Source organism: Podarcis pityusensis (genome assembly GCF_964106645.2).
Source record: "Podarcis pityusensis genome assembly, chromosome: 3".
Taxonomy (NCBI): Eukaryota; Metazoa; Chordata; class Lepidosauria; order Squamata; family Lacertidae; genus Podarcis; species Podarcis pityusensis.
Window position 1 is genome coordinate 62,914,622 of NC_138026.1, and position 14,393 is coordinate 62,929,014.

Here is a 14,393-nt window from a genome sequence, read left to right on the forward strand (position 1 = left end):
TCGCATTCCTAGCAGTCCCTTGGAAATATTAAGAGGCATGCCAACACATTACTGGGCTGTGTGAGCTGTGGAACTGAAAAATTCCCCCCTCCCTTTTTCTTCATTGATCATTTATTAAAATCCAGTGAGGAGGGAAAGCCAACTTTTAAGTGCCTGCCTGGTGTCCTCATTCAAGTTTGCGAATCCTTCCTGTCTTACTTAATGAATGGTCTGTAATTTTCTAACATTTCAAGGGCAGGTCTGCATAAATCCACACTGCGCTGGAAACCTCATTTTGGATTCTTCCAAGGAAAGTTGTTTTTACAAAATATTTTTCTTCCTCCCTTCTCTTTCAACAGGATTATCTGGCTTTTTTCATATCTTATGTTTTCCTCCAGTCACTTTTGCTTCGGGAAAATAAATCGCTCCCAGATGGTATCCTCCTTAACGAGTCTGCCAACCCAAATAAATGGCATGCCATTTACTGGCAAGGTGGCGGTACTGATTCAGACCCCTTGGATTTTCCATCATATCTCTCTTGGCTTGTACAGAAAAATTCACACAAGGACAGGGGGGGGGGAGAAATCAGTTCGTTATATATTTATTTGACGGCTAGGCAGATATGTGGCATGGGAGTGTTATTCATCTAATAAGCAGGTTTCACTCAAGTAAGTAGGCAGTGGCTGTGCTGCCTTTATTTCAGTCCCTCGTTGAGAAGGGACTTAGTCTGATGACAGATGCTAACCATTCATTACAACCGCTTTCTGAACTGAGCCAAATTTAAAGCTGGTTCATGCATGTATATTCATGACTTAAGTACTCCACACTTGTTGACCTGAAACTGAGTATGTGTGAGAGAGTGTGTGCAGATATAGATTCTATTTGGACATAATGTCAAACTATGGCTTGGTGATATGAGAATGAGCCTATGGCGTGTGCACTCTCATTTCCCCTTGATATTAGGTTGTACAATCCAGGATTCCCCATCCTTGTGCCCTCCTGATGTTTTGGATTACAAATCTCTGACCATGGTCATGCTGACCACGGCTGATGGGAATTGTAGTTCAAAACATCTGGACAGCATCAGGGTGGAGGAAGGCTGGTGCAAACCAAAGTTGTCGGTGTGGGCTCTGAAAGAATTTTTGCAATGAGCCACAAACTGGAATCTTGGCACACAAGATTGCAATTCCCTCACTCCAAATGGATGAAGGTTTTTCCCCCTGTTCAACACTGGCCCTGTGAAATAGTCCAAGGGGAGTAAAGCTTCTGAAAGGGTTCATGGAAAGTGCCCCCTGTGATAAGCTGTTCCCTCCCTCCTCCGTGCCAAACAGCTTATTGGCATGATTATCAATTGTCTGGGAACATTTACATGTGGGCACCATTTGATCAGAGCTTTCACTGTTGGGCTAGTATCATTCTGACCTAATCCTTCCTAATTATGCCTTCCAATTATTATTATTTTTTATATATTTTAAATCCATATGTCAGCAGAAGAGAAAAGCAATTAGAAAAAAAGATTCTTTTTGGCAAGGATTATTTGTGAGCAGACCAAAAACTACGTGAGTCCAATAAGCTTTAAAGAACTCCATAGTCTTCTCATCACTGACAGCATAAAAGTAACTAAAAATTGGAAACATTCCTGGCCTCCCTGAAGTCCTTATAAATCACATATCTTTGTTAGCCTTGACTTCGTTTCTTCTGAGGGAAGGATGTTGGCAAAACTGAACAGCGCTGGAGGAAATCTAGTCATCTTACAAAAAAAAAGAAAAAACCCCAAACCCCACATACCATGTATCCAGCACAAAAGCTTAATAATGAGTTTTGAAAATCTCGTTCAGGGAACACTTAATATTTTTCAACTGGAGTAATGAATTCCACAAACTTCTATGATTTATACGTACATTTTGTAAGTTTGGCAATTTTGAAAGGAGAAGGTTATTGAGGCCAGGAGGACTGCTTAAAGTGGGGCGGAGGGTGCATTTCTGACAAGGGCTGCCATCCAAATGTAGGCTCAAGGCAAAGTGGGCAGTGCCAAACACTCACATAATCTCTCTCTCTCAACACACACACATACACTCTCTGTCATTTGAACCTCAGAAGCTGCCTCATACCGAGGCAAACCATCGAGCTCAGTATTGTCTACAATGAGTGGCTGTCCAGAATCTCAGTCAGTAGATGCTGGAGATTGAACCAGGGACCTTCTGCATGCAAGGCAGATGTCCTACCACTAAGCTACAGTGGTACCTCGGGTTACAGATGCTTCAGGTTACATACACTTCAGGTTACAGACTCCGCTAACCCAGAAATAGTACCTCGGGTTAAGAACTTTGCTTCAGGATGAGAACAGAAATCGTGCAGCGGCGGTGAGGCAGCAGCAGGAGGCCCCATTAGCTAAAGTAGTGCTTCAGGTTAAGAACAGTTTCAGGTTAAGAACGGACCTCCGGAACGAATTAAGTACGTAACCAGAGGTACCACTGTATTAGCTGTTCATCGCTGTATCCACATCCTTAGCTCTGTGTAAGCTTTCCTGAACATGGGTTACAAAGTGCCAAAAAGGGGGAAATGTGTAACCTCCAAAAGAGGACACAGATTTGCATAGACTTCGTCAGGGCTAATTTATATGTAGCAGGTGCACATTTAGAAAGAATTAGTAAAAAACAAACAAAAAACAAAAAAAACCTAAATATAACTACAACACCTGTCACCATAAGTGCAGAAGGCTGACCAAGTGACCTCTATGCCTACTCAGTCTCCTCACCCGCTGCTGGGTCCCGAGGGGCAATTTCAAGGCCCCTGCCCCCCTTTCTGGTGGTTCTTGATCTTTAAAGAAGTTTTGAAGCAGACAGCCTTTTGAGTAGAGGACCTTTCCACTGTAAGAGGTTACAGACTTTGCTGTTACTTCATTTCATTCAGTCCCTCAAACTGCACCCTGCTAGTAAAAATCAAGAAGACTTCAAAGAATGTTCCAGCAGCTAAATGCAGCAGTGTAGCTAGCTGCTAGGGCACATGGAGTGCCACAAATGCCCTGCACTCGGGGCCAGGGCAAGCCACCCACAGGGCGGAGCAAGCCAGGGCGGAGCACGCTGCATGGAACCTCCATGGAGTCCGCAAGCTCCACGCTGCCGTTCCAGGCAGCACGGAGCCTGCCATTGCCAGAGCCACCCTGCAGTCAACCCCCTCAGTGATGACACCGGGGTGAACCGCAACCATTGCACCCCCCTTCCTACGCCACCATCTAAATGTGAGTTCTGAGGCTGAGGAAATGGCGTGGGTCTCTGTGCTGTTCTGTCTCATCCAGTCAGGGTCTTCTAGGCCAAACATACAGTGTACCTGGATTTCTATCCCAGTAACAGCAGGGCTATTTTTCTAGAAAAATAGGTGCTGAAACTCACCATGAACACCTCCATTGTTCTCTTATAATGGCAATGGCGCCCACCTAAGGGGTGCCAGAACTGAGTTCTGGCAAGCTCTGACTGGAAAAAAGTCCTGAGGTACAGCACTGAAAAACTGCAAAATATACTTAACAATAATTAGCCAAGTGCCCCCCACTTTTATAAGATTAGAAGTACCTTGCAAGCAATGAAGGTTTTCAAAATAAGCTCAAAAAGCGAAGGTTTGTCTGCTGAGAAAAGATGATATCACATGATGTAAGGAGGATATTTCTGCCATTACCACCACAGCAGTGAATCGCCAAGGATAATTTAAAAGAGGAATTTGGAAGCCTTCTTTCTATTAGCGGGGAGAGATGACCCATGTGTCAGCTGCCTTTTTCTGCTTCTTTCTCCCTATGTGGCCCTCTAACGTGGCAACACTGGACAGAAAAAAGATGATTAGTCACTGCCCTGCTTGAAAACATAACGAGCTATCATTTTTCACAGAGCCATTTCAGATGATTTTCCTGCTGAATGTGCCACCTTTTACTAAGGCCACTCTTTGTTTTCCTGGTCTGCTCCTGTGCATTGAATAATCTGGTCCAACAATTTAGCAAGTGAAGCTTTTCTGCAACTTACCTCCATGGCAGGAAAACCTTCTGTGTAGCCAGCTGCTGTTAAATCCCCAGAAGCAGAGCTGTGGAAACAGATATCAACTTAATTCTGGACTGCATACATGTAAACATGAGATTCAACTCCCCCCCCAAAAAAAAACTAGAGAAAGGGGACAGTTGCTTTCTCTCAAAAAACTGAAATTAAATACAACTATTAGGATGGTTAAACTAATAAAATGTCATAATTAAAAATAGAAACAAATCTAAAATATGGATCAATACTTACAAGCTGGTATTTGGTGATGCAATAGACAAAGCTATAGACCAAAAAGAGATAGCATGGGGTACACTCTTTTGATGAGCCGGTAACAATTAGTCAAACTAACTGAACACAAATTATAAGCACATGGAACAAAAACCCTCTTCAAGAACGCAGAAGAGTGTGTATGGGCCCTGCCCCCTCCAACATCCCTATGTCTGAAGGCCCCACCCCTCTGATCCCAACTTTAATATATACAATGTGGATATCTGAAGACTGCAGGGAAGTCATACCACATCCAGCTTATTACACTGGGTTCCCTGATTGCAAGAGAAAAACTAGCTATGGGTCAATGGAAAGAAGTGGAATCCCCCTTTAAGATCTTCACACTTAATCTGCAAAAGTTTGGAGAGGAACCAAACAGATGTTGGGATGTTGGGGTGGGTCTATCTCTACTCCATCTTCACTTTAAGCACACCTGTTATTTTGGATGCCTGAAAAGGGCTTTATTGTGTCGAGTAGATCACACACACACACACACACACACACACATCCTAGTGATTCTTATGAGAAAGTTGATAAATAGCATTTCTTAATGGATATAAACTCAAGAGTAATTACTGAATTTCCAAAAATAAAAAAAAGTAATGTCTGAATTGGAACTGAGCTTTGTTTTCATGTACATGTTTATCGCTTGATCTCTGCTATATCAAAAGGTTACTTACATGTGTGAAAGGGAAAATAAGTCAAAACAGATAGAACTATCGTATAGCCCAATGCTTTTCACAGGAGTCAGTTTTTATATTGAACTATTAGCCATCAAGTGTACATTGCCATAATTAAGCATAACGACTCCTAGTGTTATTTGTGTGTGTGTGGTTGGGAGAGAGAGAGAAACAGTCCCAATAATGATTATGACAGATTAGTCAGTTTCACACTGAGTACGTTTCTGTTGAACAGACACACAAGAAATAGAGCAATGTTTGGCTCAATATATCTACTGCAGAAATCTGAAATGTCATTATTTATCTTCTATTATTTTCCACTAATCTTATTCAAAACCAGCACTTCATTTTTTGTTATTTTTTTAAAAAAAATCCTTAAGTGTACACCGTTTTACTCATAAGGGGAGGTTAAAAGATTTACAGTAAATAATCCTGTTTCTGCACCAAATCCAGTTTTGCTTAAGGGCCAGATTTCCATAACATCTGCTTTTATAATAGAACTCTCTCCCCCCCCCCCCATCATAAAGTAAATGAACCAGCTGAAAAAAGTTCCTTTGTTGTCCTTCTGCTAGGAATCTGGGAACAGCCTCGGCAGCGCCTGCTGACATGTTCCATGTGCTAAAGCTTATAAGGGAAAGAGAATGCAGAGCAGCACCTATCCCAGCACTTGCATTTCGCTGCTAATATTTCACCCTTCAAAGAGTTCATTGAGGAACCAGCTCCCACTTTATATGTACAATTTCAGATCTTATCAGCTTGGGCTGTTCTGTAACATAAAAATAGTAGGTTGTGTTTGCGGTAGCCTTGCCTTCACATGTGTTTGGCCCTGAGGCCATATTAGGCACCCCAGTTTGGCCTATGAGACTGTTATTCCAGGATTTGGAAGGGGAATGCAGGAATAATAGAATGCCTGTGTTAGGGACCAAAAAGTGTTGAACTGAGGAAACTTAGGGACATGCGTAGGTGCCAGCTCTATGGGACTAAGGACAGCTCAGTGCCCGCCTGCCCCCCACAAGTACATGGGGATGGGGCTGAGCCCCTCCCCCATTCTTCAGGTCCAGGGCCCCACCCGGCCTCCCCGCAGTGGCAGAGGGCCTCCCTGGGCTTCATGCCCTCCTCCTGTCACATATGTGTGTTGCACTTGTGACATCACACACACGCAACAAGCCCCACCCACAATGTCGTGTGAAACTCGGCGCCTCTGGTTACATGTGAATAGCACCAGTCAAATGAGAGGTGCAATGAGTTGTCTGGCTGTGAATTTGTGGCCCCAGGCGAAAACTTGGTAGTGTGGCCTGTCACAAGCACTAAAGTTTTTGACTTTCTAGTCCTTTTAACAAACCTCTTTAAACCCTCGTGTTACTTGCATGTACATACAAAGCCAGTTCAGCTATTTCCCATTCCCCAAACAGGTCTTCCTTGGCTAAGGTTAAATCACAGTTTCTATTAAAAGGAGTATTTCTAGGGCTGAATTGGGGAGTCTTGCTCTTCCGCTGTCCATGCTACACCTGTTTTGTGGATAAATGGGAGATTTGTTTCCAGTGTTGTCCCTTTGGCATTTCTCCCCACCAATAAACATGCCTTCTAATAAAATTTAAAAAGTCACTTCGTTGCAGGATTTCATCATTAATCTTGTTCCGCTAGACCATTAGGATGCCAAGATTAACACCAACCTCAGAAAAAGCAATTGAACTGTAAAGGTATGTTGGCATCCTGTCTGGCACACAACAGGCATTCATTCTGGCCAGCCCAGTGCTCCCCGAGCTTCTCATAAAGGGGGGCTTTAAGAAGGCTATGTACAAGATCCAGATATAGAAATGTGAGACCAGATGGCGAGGTAGTGCTTGCTGCACTGACATCAATGAAGCAGCGCCAGTTTGCACTAGCTCAAGCCAGAGCTAGCATGGCTTGCTAAGAGCAGTTTGTTGTATAGAAGCGACATGAGCTGAATGATCACATTATGCTCCCTTCCAGTTGACATAGGCAGCCATTGCCGTGTGATTGTTTACATGATCCAACTCCAGATGGCCTCATGGGCCGCAGTACGATCTTAAAAAGACCATAAATGTGCCTGAGATGTATATTTTTAGGACCAATCCTATTTTTTGTGTGACTGCATACTTTGTAATTGCAAGTTTTTAAAAAATTGTTGCTAATGTTGCATCTTAAATTGTTGTGATCTGTCTGGGGGGGATCTTAAGGTGAAGATCGGGAAATAAATTAAAATATAGCAACAACAGTAACAGTAACAATAACAATAATAATAGTAAATCAGTCGTACCTTGGATTTCAAACACCTTGGCTCCTGAACATATCGGCTCCCGAACGATTGAAACCTGGAAGTGAGTGTTCCAGTTTTTGAACGTTCTTTGGGAAGCCAGACGCGCGACAGGGCTTCCACAGCTTCTGATTGGCTGCAGGAGCTTCCTGCAGCCAATCAGAAGCCGCACTTTGGTTTCTGAACATTTTGGAAGTTGAACGGACTTCCGGAACGGATTCATTCGGCTTCCAAGGTACGACTGTAGAAGAAAACACCATCACTATGTACCAAAACGCAACTATGACTCAAGTGTTCCTATCGTTTTCAGCTGTAGGACTGCTAAAAGTGACTAAATTACTGGTATGGTGAGTCATGTGACTAAGCTGGATCAACCAGGTCAAACTTTTTCATATATTGAGCTTCTCGGGCAGACTGGGGGCTTCACTACCTAGTTCCTTACAAAGTGAGGGGAAATTGACATAGATAAGCCGGGCATGACAGCTTACTCTATGGTATTAACCCCTACATGTGTTAATTAGACTTGGTTATATGAGGCTGGTTATCCCACAGCCTTGCCTTAGGATAACAGGCTACTTTTGTGCTCTGCTTTCTCCACAATTCCATGCACAGCCACTAGGATCTCCCTCTCCTCCCCGACTCAGAGGACTCTAGTCCCAAGATCCACATTCATGCTGCAGTGTTTAGCAGCCCTGTCAGGTCCAGCTTTCCTGGGACCTAGAATCAGATTTGACCTAGAACTTGCTTCCACTGGGAATTCAGACCGTCTCCTTTCCCAAATGGATGTTCCTTTGTGCTATATCTCAATGGGACTATAATATCATCCTGATCATTTTCACAGTGAGAGTTAGTTCAGTGATTTGCTCCACTTTGGGGTACACCTCTTAGGCTGTGTAAATAATGGCATGGGGTAAGGATACTCTTAAAATAAATTGAAACATTATGATAGTTGAACACTTAATCCTAAAAAAAATGCCAAAAAAGGTCCTCTGTTGTTTCTTGGGAAGCTGCTTAATGAGTTGACCAGAATCCAAGGAGACTGAAGTGCAGCAGATGTTTAGCACTTCCTTTTGTTGGATGCGAACGCAGTCCCCATTATTTCCCAATCATGAGGAGCCTCGCCTCTTTCTGGGAAAGGAACCCTTTGCTTTTGCTGTCTAGCAAGTTCCTTTGTTTATCAGTGGCATACTCAGGCTTTGGCAACCAGCAGCGTAATACAGACATGTCAATGGAAACTGAACAACAAAATGGGAATTCCGAGAGGAGTCCTGGCTGCATCATTTTGTCTCTAATTTGGGTGATTTACAGCTTTACTGGAAACAGTAGACATCTGGGATTATCACATTTCATTCCATGGATACACAGAAGGCTGATAATGCACCTAATAACAGGCCTGGGGAAACTTTGGGCTTGGTCTGATACAAACAGAAAAATGTTCAGTTATGACAGCAACTGACATCATTTGGTTGTGTCTCTGAGCAGAATATGCTGGGAGAATCTCGAGGTGGTGCAATTGGCTATGCCACTTTGGACTACAAGTCTATGGTGCTGCTTTTGAATCCACTAAGCACCTCCTTACACCTAAAAAGCTAGTGTATCAGGGAAAAAGGAGTTGATTGTATCTGGGAACATTCCTAAATGTGACCCCACCCCCCTCCTGCAGTGTGTATGAGTAGCAAAGTCACCGCATCAGAGCTCAACACCACATTCTACTGCATGTGTAGAACCAGGACTGAATCTACACTGACCTTTTTAACGTTATTAGAACAATAATAGCTATATCATTTTAAAACGTCACGGGGAATACTGCTTTAAAAGTTAATTACTTTAATGTTGGTTCCTCCATAACAGCAGTTTTCCTTACTGCCTGGTTCCTGGTCGCTCTGCACCACCCTCAGTGTCACATTTTAATAACACATTATTAATGGTCTAAGCTAAACATAATATGTTGCTTACTTTTGGGAAATCTTTCCGTAACCCTTTCTTAACATGATAAACCATGAATGCAGATCTGCCCCAGGTCCACTTTCTCTGCTAAATCACACGCATTGGCCCATTTTGCAATTGTATGCAGGGACAATAATGAACCTTGGGCTCATGTGCTCTCCCACGCAGTCTCCACTCCTACACAGCTGTGAGGAGACTGGAAACATCAGTTTCCACTTTTAAGCTAACTAGAGTTCCCCATTAGATCCAGACTTCCGGGTTAGCGCCACCGGCAATGGCGGGCTTCCTCTGATCTGGAGGAATCCGCTCCGTGAAAATTAGGGTCTGGACCGCCACGGCGAGGCGGAGACCCATCAAAAACCAATGGTGGGAGAAGCCTGTGGACCTGGGATTTGGCTGGCACCTTTAGCGCCTCCCCTACTCACGGGGAAACCTGGCTACAGGGATCCGGAATGACGTGGGGTGAGTGGCGCGGTGCTTCGAATTGACTGCTCTTTTCACGGAGTGAAGCCGCATTGCTGTTGTCGGAGAGCGCTGACTTTTTTCCTGTGGACAATTGGACTCTAAACAAGTAGTAGAACGGAAAATTGGATTACTAAACTTCGTAATTTGGCACCGGAGTGGGAAGGTCTAAACAGGAAGTCCGCCTTCCGCTTTTGTAAACAGTTTGAAGCAAAGACATCGTAAGCTAGAGTCTGGAAAGTCGTTTGTAAAGGATTAAATTTTCATCATTTAAAATTACTGAACCCCCCCTTGGAAGCAGGAGAAGAGGGGGGAACCTTTTTTAGACTGTTTAAACCTGCAGAAGAGAGAGTAAAGAAAGGTAAATTTCCACCGTCTTGAACCTGGGAGCGGGGTGTCAGGACAGAAGTTTTGGGGAAGTTCATTGACTATGGACAAACGTTTTTGACAGATAGTCAAAAGAAGAGAAACATATTGATTCCATTGTTCCCTTTCGCATTTAAAAGGAACAAAATGTCCGAAAAAGGAAAACTTTGTTGCTAGATCTGCTTTAAAAAATAAAATAAAAAGATGGATACAAATAGAAATTGTTTCCCCTAGAGGGAGCTTGTGAAACTGTTATTAGAGTCGAACTGGGGAGCTTTGCAGCTGTAGAGATTAAAGATCGTGGGACCAGATTTCGACCTTGAACAAGAATGTGCTTAGAGGAGGCTTTGGTGCTTGCTTTTTGCAAGGCAAGTGCTTTATTGGAACAGTTACATGAGAAGATGGATTTGATGACTGTTGCGATTGGAAATTTTGGACAGGCAGTGGGTACCTATATAGAACCCACTCAGGAATTAACCCAGGAATGTGCTTTGATGGATCAGATAAAGGAGGAGGTTGTTGCTGAGCCTCAAGTGGCGGAGATGGAGAGAGCTGCGGCCCAGCAGGAACATGAGTTGTTGGATTTGATGAATGAACCTGGAAAAAGTCAGATTTGGAGAGATGGTTCTGTTTGGCTTGGAGATGGGGGGTTGGATGGATCCCCCTATGCAGGGATGTTTTGACCTTTCGAGTCTGGTTTTGGGCCGGGGGGAGTTCGGAGTTGTGGGGGCCCTTAACTTTGGAGGGACTTTGAAACATGCCTTTAAATATCATATGGATTTCAGTGTTGACTATGGAAAAGGGGCTGACTTGTCGAGAAGGGACAAAGATATTGTCAAGTTGGAGTCTCCCCGAGTGAAAGGAAGGAAATTAAGAATAAGGTCAGCAGAAGACAAAGTAAAGTACAGGTATAAACATGAAGAAGACCTGCGGAAGGGACATGGAAAAGACTTAAGAGCCTCGGGGACTTCCGGGTTAGCGCGATCGGCTAATGGCGGATTCCCTCCGAGCTCCGGAGGGAATCGGCTTGACAGGGGCTGGGTCTTGCCGTGCCGGCGACACGGGGACCCTCAAAAACCACGGGCATAGGAGCTCGTGGACATGGTGACTCGGCGGGCACCGTTAGCGCCCTCCCGACGCGTGAAGGAGCCTTTTTAAAGGCTACGGAACGGGTGCCGGGGAGTGGCGTGGTGCTGTGAGTCTTCTGCTTCCCCTGCCGAGCGAAGCCGCATGCCATTTGTCGGAGAGCGCTGACTTCTTCCTACTAAAATTTGGACTCAAAATCAAGAACAACAACCTGTGAGTAATTTGGAAATTGGATTACAAATAATTTGATTTTGGATTCGGTACGAGTGAGGGAGGTGAAAAAAAGGGAAGTCCGCCTCCCCCTTATTGTAAACAGTTTGAAGCAAGGATCTGTCAGCTAAGGTTGTGAGAAGAATTGTGGTGATTGGATTAAAGATATAAATTCCACAGATTTGGACTAAGTTAAAGTGCCGGAGGACAAGAGTTTAATTGTTTGGATTAGGTACCACCTTTCTCAAGCCCGGGAGTAACCCGTGAAAAGAGCCTGCGAGGATTTAGAGAACTTTTGACAGCTGTCAAACTAGCTGTCAAAGACAGGAAAAACAAAGCTTAAATTTTAACCGGTGATATTGCTACAAAATATTGAAAGTAAAGAAAGACTGTTACAAACAAATCTGACTTTTGGATCGGAAGGGAAAAGAATACTAAGTAACCAGAATCCCTCTAGAGGGGATTCTAGGATATTATAAGAATGGAGCTAGGTCGGGAAATACGAGCCGATTTGCAAGAGCTTACCTTTCTCATGGGAAAGCTGCAAGAGAGGATCGAGCAAGGCCATGTTTTGTCTACAAGTCCTACAGAACCGAAGTTAACAGAAAATATATTTGCTGAGCTGGAAAGGGACTTGATGCTCAAAACACAGGCAGCTAGACAAGAAAAGAAATCAAAGATTAAGACATCAGCTGAACAGGAGGAACAGAAAGAAGGGATGGTTGAAAAGTTACAGAAGATGAAAGAGAGCCGGAGACCTGCTAAGAAGAATTTGAACGTGACTAAGATGAAAACTGGACTATTTGGGACATATAGACTTAAGAAACAGAGTTGGAGCTCCACCTTTAAACAAGTAGGCCTGGCTGGAAGAAATATGGTCAGCATTGAGAAGGTATCTCTTCGATTTGGGGTGTCCAATATGAAAGATCTTCGAAGAAGCCGGTTGAAAGGGACTGAGAGAGATTCGAGAGCCTCGGACGTAAGGTCACCAGGCTAAAAAGATGGACTAATTGGACTTTGATTTGGGATTGAAACCGGGAAGAGAAGGGTGGGGTTTAGGAGTCCAAAGGGGGTTTGATTTTTACTTTGTAGTGTAAATTTATATGTTCTTTATTATTATAAGAATGGGGAATCTGTGGATGGGAACCAGGGACAATCTTAGGAAAGGTATCTTTTTATTTGTTGCTATATTTCTTTTTTCTTTTTTTATATATGATTAAGGTATATATCTTAAAAACTGTTAAACAAATTAAATTGATGGATAATAATGAATTAAGGTCTAAGCTTATTATAAAGAATCATATTAACAAATGAGGGTTAAGTAAACTAACAAATTATGATTAGGACATGAAGGATAAAAACTTGTTTGAACAAACAATTGGAGTTGGAATACAATAAGGGGAGGCGTGGGGAAGTCTTGAAAAGAAGTAATTGAAAATGAGATCTAAAAGGTGGAATCTTTTATGTTGTTTTTTTTTTGTGTGTTTTCTTTTGTGTTTCTGTTTTGCTTCTTGTAACCTTTTGAAAATTTAATAAAGATTAATTAAAAAAAAAAAAAAGACTTAAGAGCCTCGGATACAAGGTCACCAGGTTGATGGACCAGATGGATGGGATAGAAAGGACTGACAAAACCCGAGACCAGAAAGAAGAGACGATGGATGAAGATCGGAAGAAAGTTATAAAAATTTATTAAGAAAAGTATCGTAAAATTAATGAGTATTAGAAAAATGTTGGAATGAAATTATTTGGCTTTAGCAGAAATGTTAAAAAGAATTATGTATGAATATGTTATGGTTAAAAGAATTTGGTATAAATAAGATTTAAGTTTTAAATTTTAAGGTTTTTTATGGTAAGATAAGGTTAAAATAGATTAAGGTAATTTAATGACAGAATATTGTGAAAGATGGAAAGGATTTGCTGAGATAATTAACAACTAGAATACAAAAAATGGAGGTGTGAGGAGGTCGATGAAATAAGTTAATGAAAGTTAAGGATTTGGGAATATTGGATTTGTTTTTAATTTTTTGTTTATTTTTGCTCTTTGATTTTGATGTATTGTGTGTATTGTTTTTTCTTTTTGACTGTGGTTTTTATTGATTTGTATTGTTTAATTGTTATTTTTATCTACCTTTTTCTTTCTTTTTCTCTTTTCTTGTTTTTTCCTTCTTCTTTTTTTGTAACTTTAAAATTCTCAATAAATATCATTTAAAAAAAAAAAAAGATCCAAACTTAAACTATGGGTTTGTTAACAAGCAAGGAACATAACTGTGGTTGATCCTGGCTCATCCAAAGAAAGTGGAGTTATAATAATAATAATAATAATAATAATAATAATAATAATAATAATTTATTATTTCTACCGTACCCATCTGGCTGATTAAAAATACATTAAATCATCAGTCATTAAAAACTTCCCTAAACAGGGCTAAACTAACCAGAGTGACCTATTAGCAATTGGTGACCATGAAGAATGGCAATAGTTCTGCAGTCACAAAGGTGTCAAGCAAATGCATTTTATAAATAATATTGTGTCATCTATGCAAGTGTTCCTAATATAATTTTCTATCTAACTATTCCATTATTCCGGGGGGGGGGGGAGATCTTAGTTTTGTACCAGCCATTGCCAATTCATTCAAGAGAAGACCCACTGCTTGCTTTAGAGAAAGTAGGATGTCATTTGCATTAATAATTGGCAGGATAAAAGTGATGAACAAGGGGAAAGCATCTGGGCCTGCTGTTCGTCCAGATGGCCTCATCCAAGAATTAGTATACAAAGGGGTCTTCAACATTCTTTATTCAAATTTTAGGGTTCCTTTGCAGTACAAGGACATGAAAGATAGCCATAGGATCAGCAAAAGAAGCTAGGAGTTCCAACTTAGCTTTCATAGTTTGTAGTTTGTATTGGATCCCATACCTGGAACTGAAGCAAAACAGGTAGAAGAAGCTTTTTCTGATGGTAGTTCTTTTGTGTTCTTACAGCTTTTAGAGAACATTCCCAAAACCTGGTGTTGATGGTGAGGGCCAGGATGACACATTGTGCCTCCTCATCAGTACTCCCCGCTATTTAATTTTAAAATAAATAAATAAAGTATGGAT

General features: G+C 42.0%; 1 protein-coding gene across 2 annotated transcripts in view; it reads right to left on the reverse strand.

Annotated features, from left to right (window-relative positions):
* Nucleotides 1–14,393, reverse strand: part of LOC308473246 (uncharacterized protein) — a 59,417-nt gene that overhangs the window by 22,983 nt on the left and 22,041 nt on the right. For both annotated transcript variants that reach the window (XR_013983989.1, XM_080998602.1), the window contains exon 2: nucleotides 3,990–4,047. The gene's annotated coding sequence lies outside the window, so the exon portion shown is untranslated. The remainder of the gene's footprint in view (nucleotides 1–3,989; nucleotides 4,048–14,393) is intronic.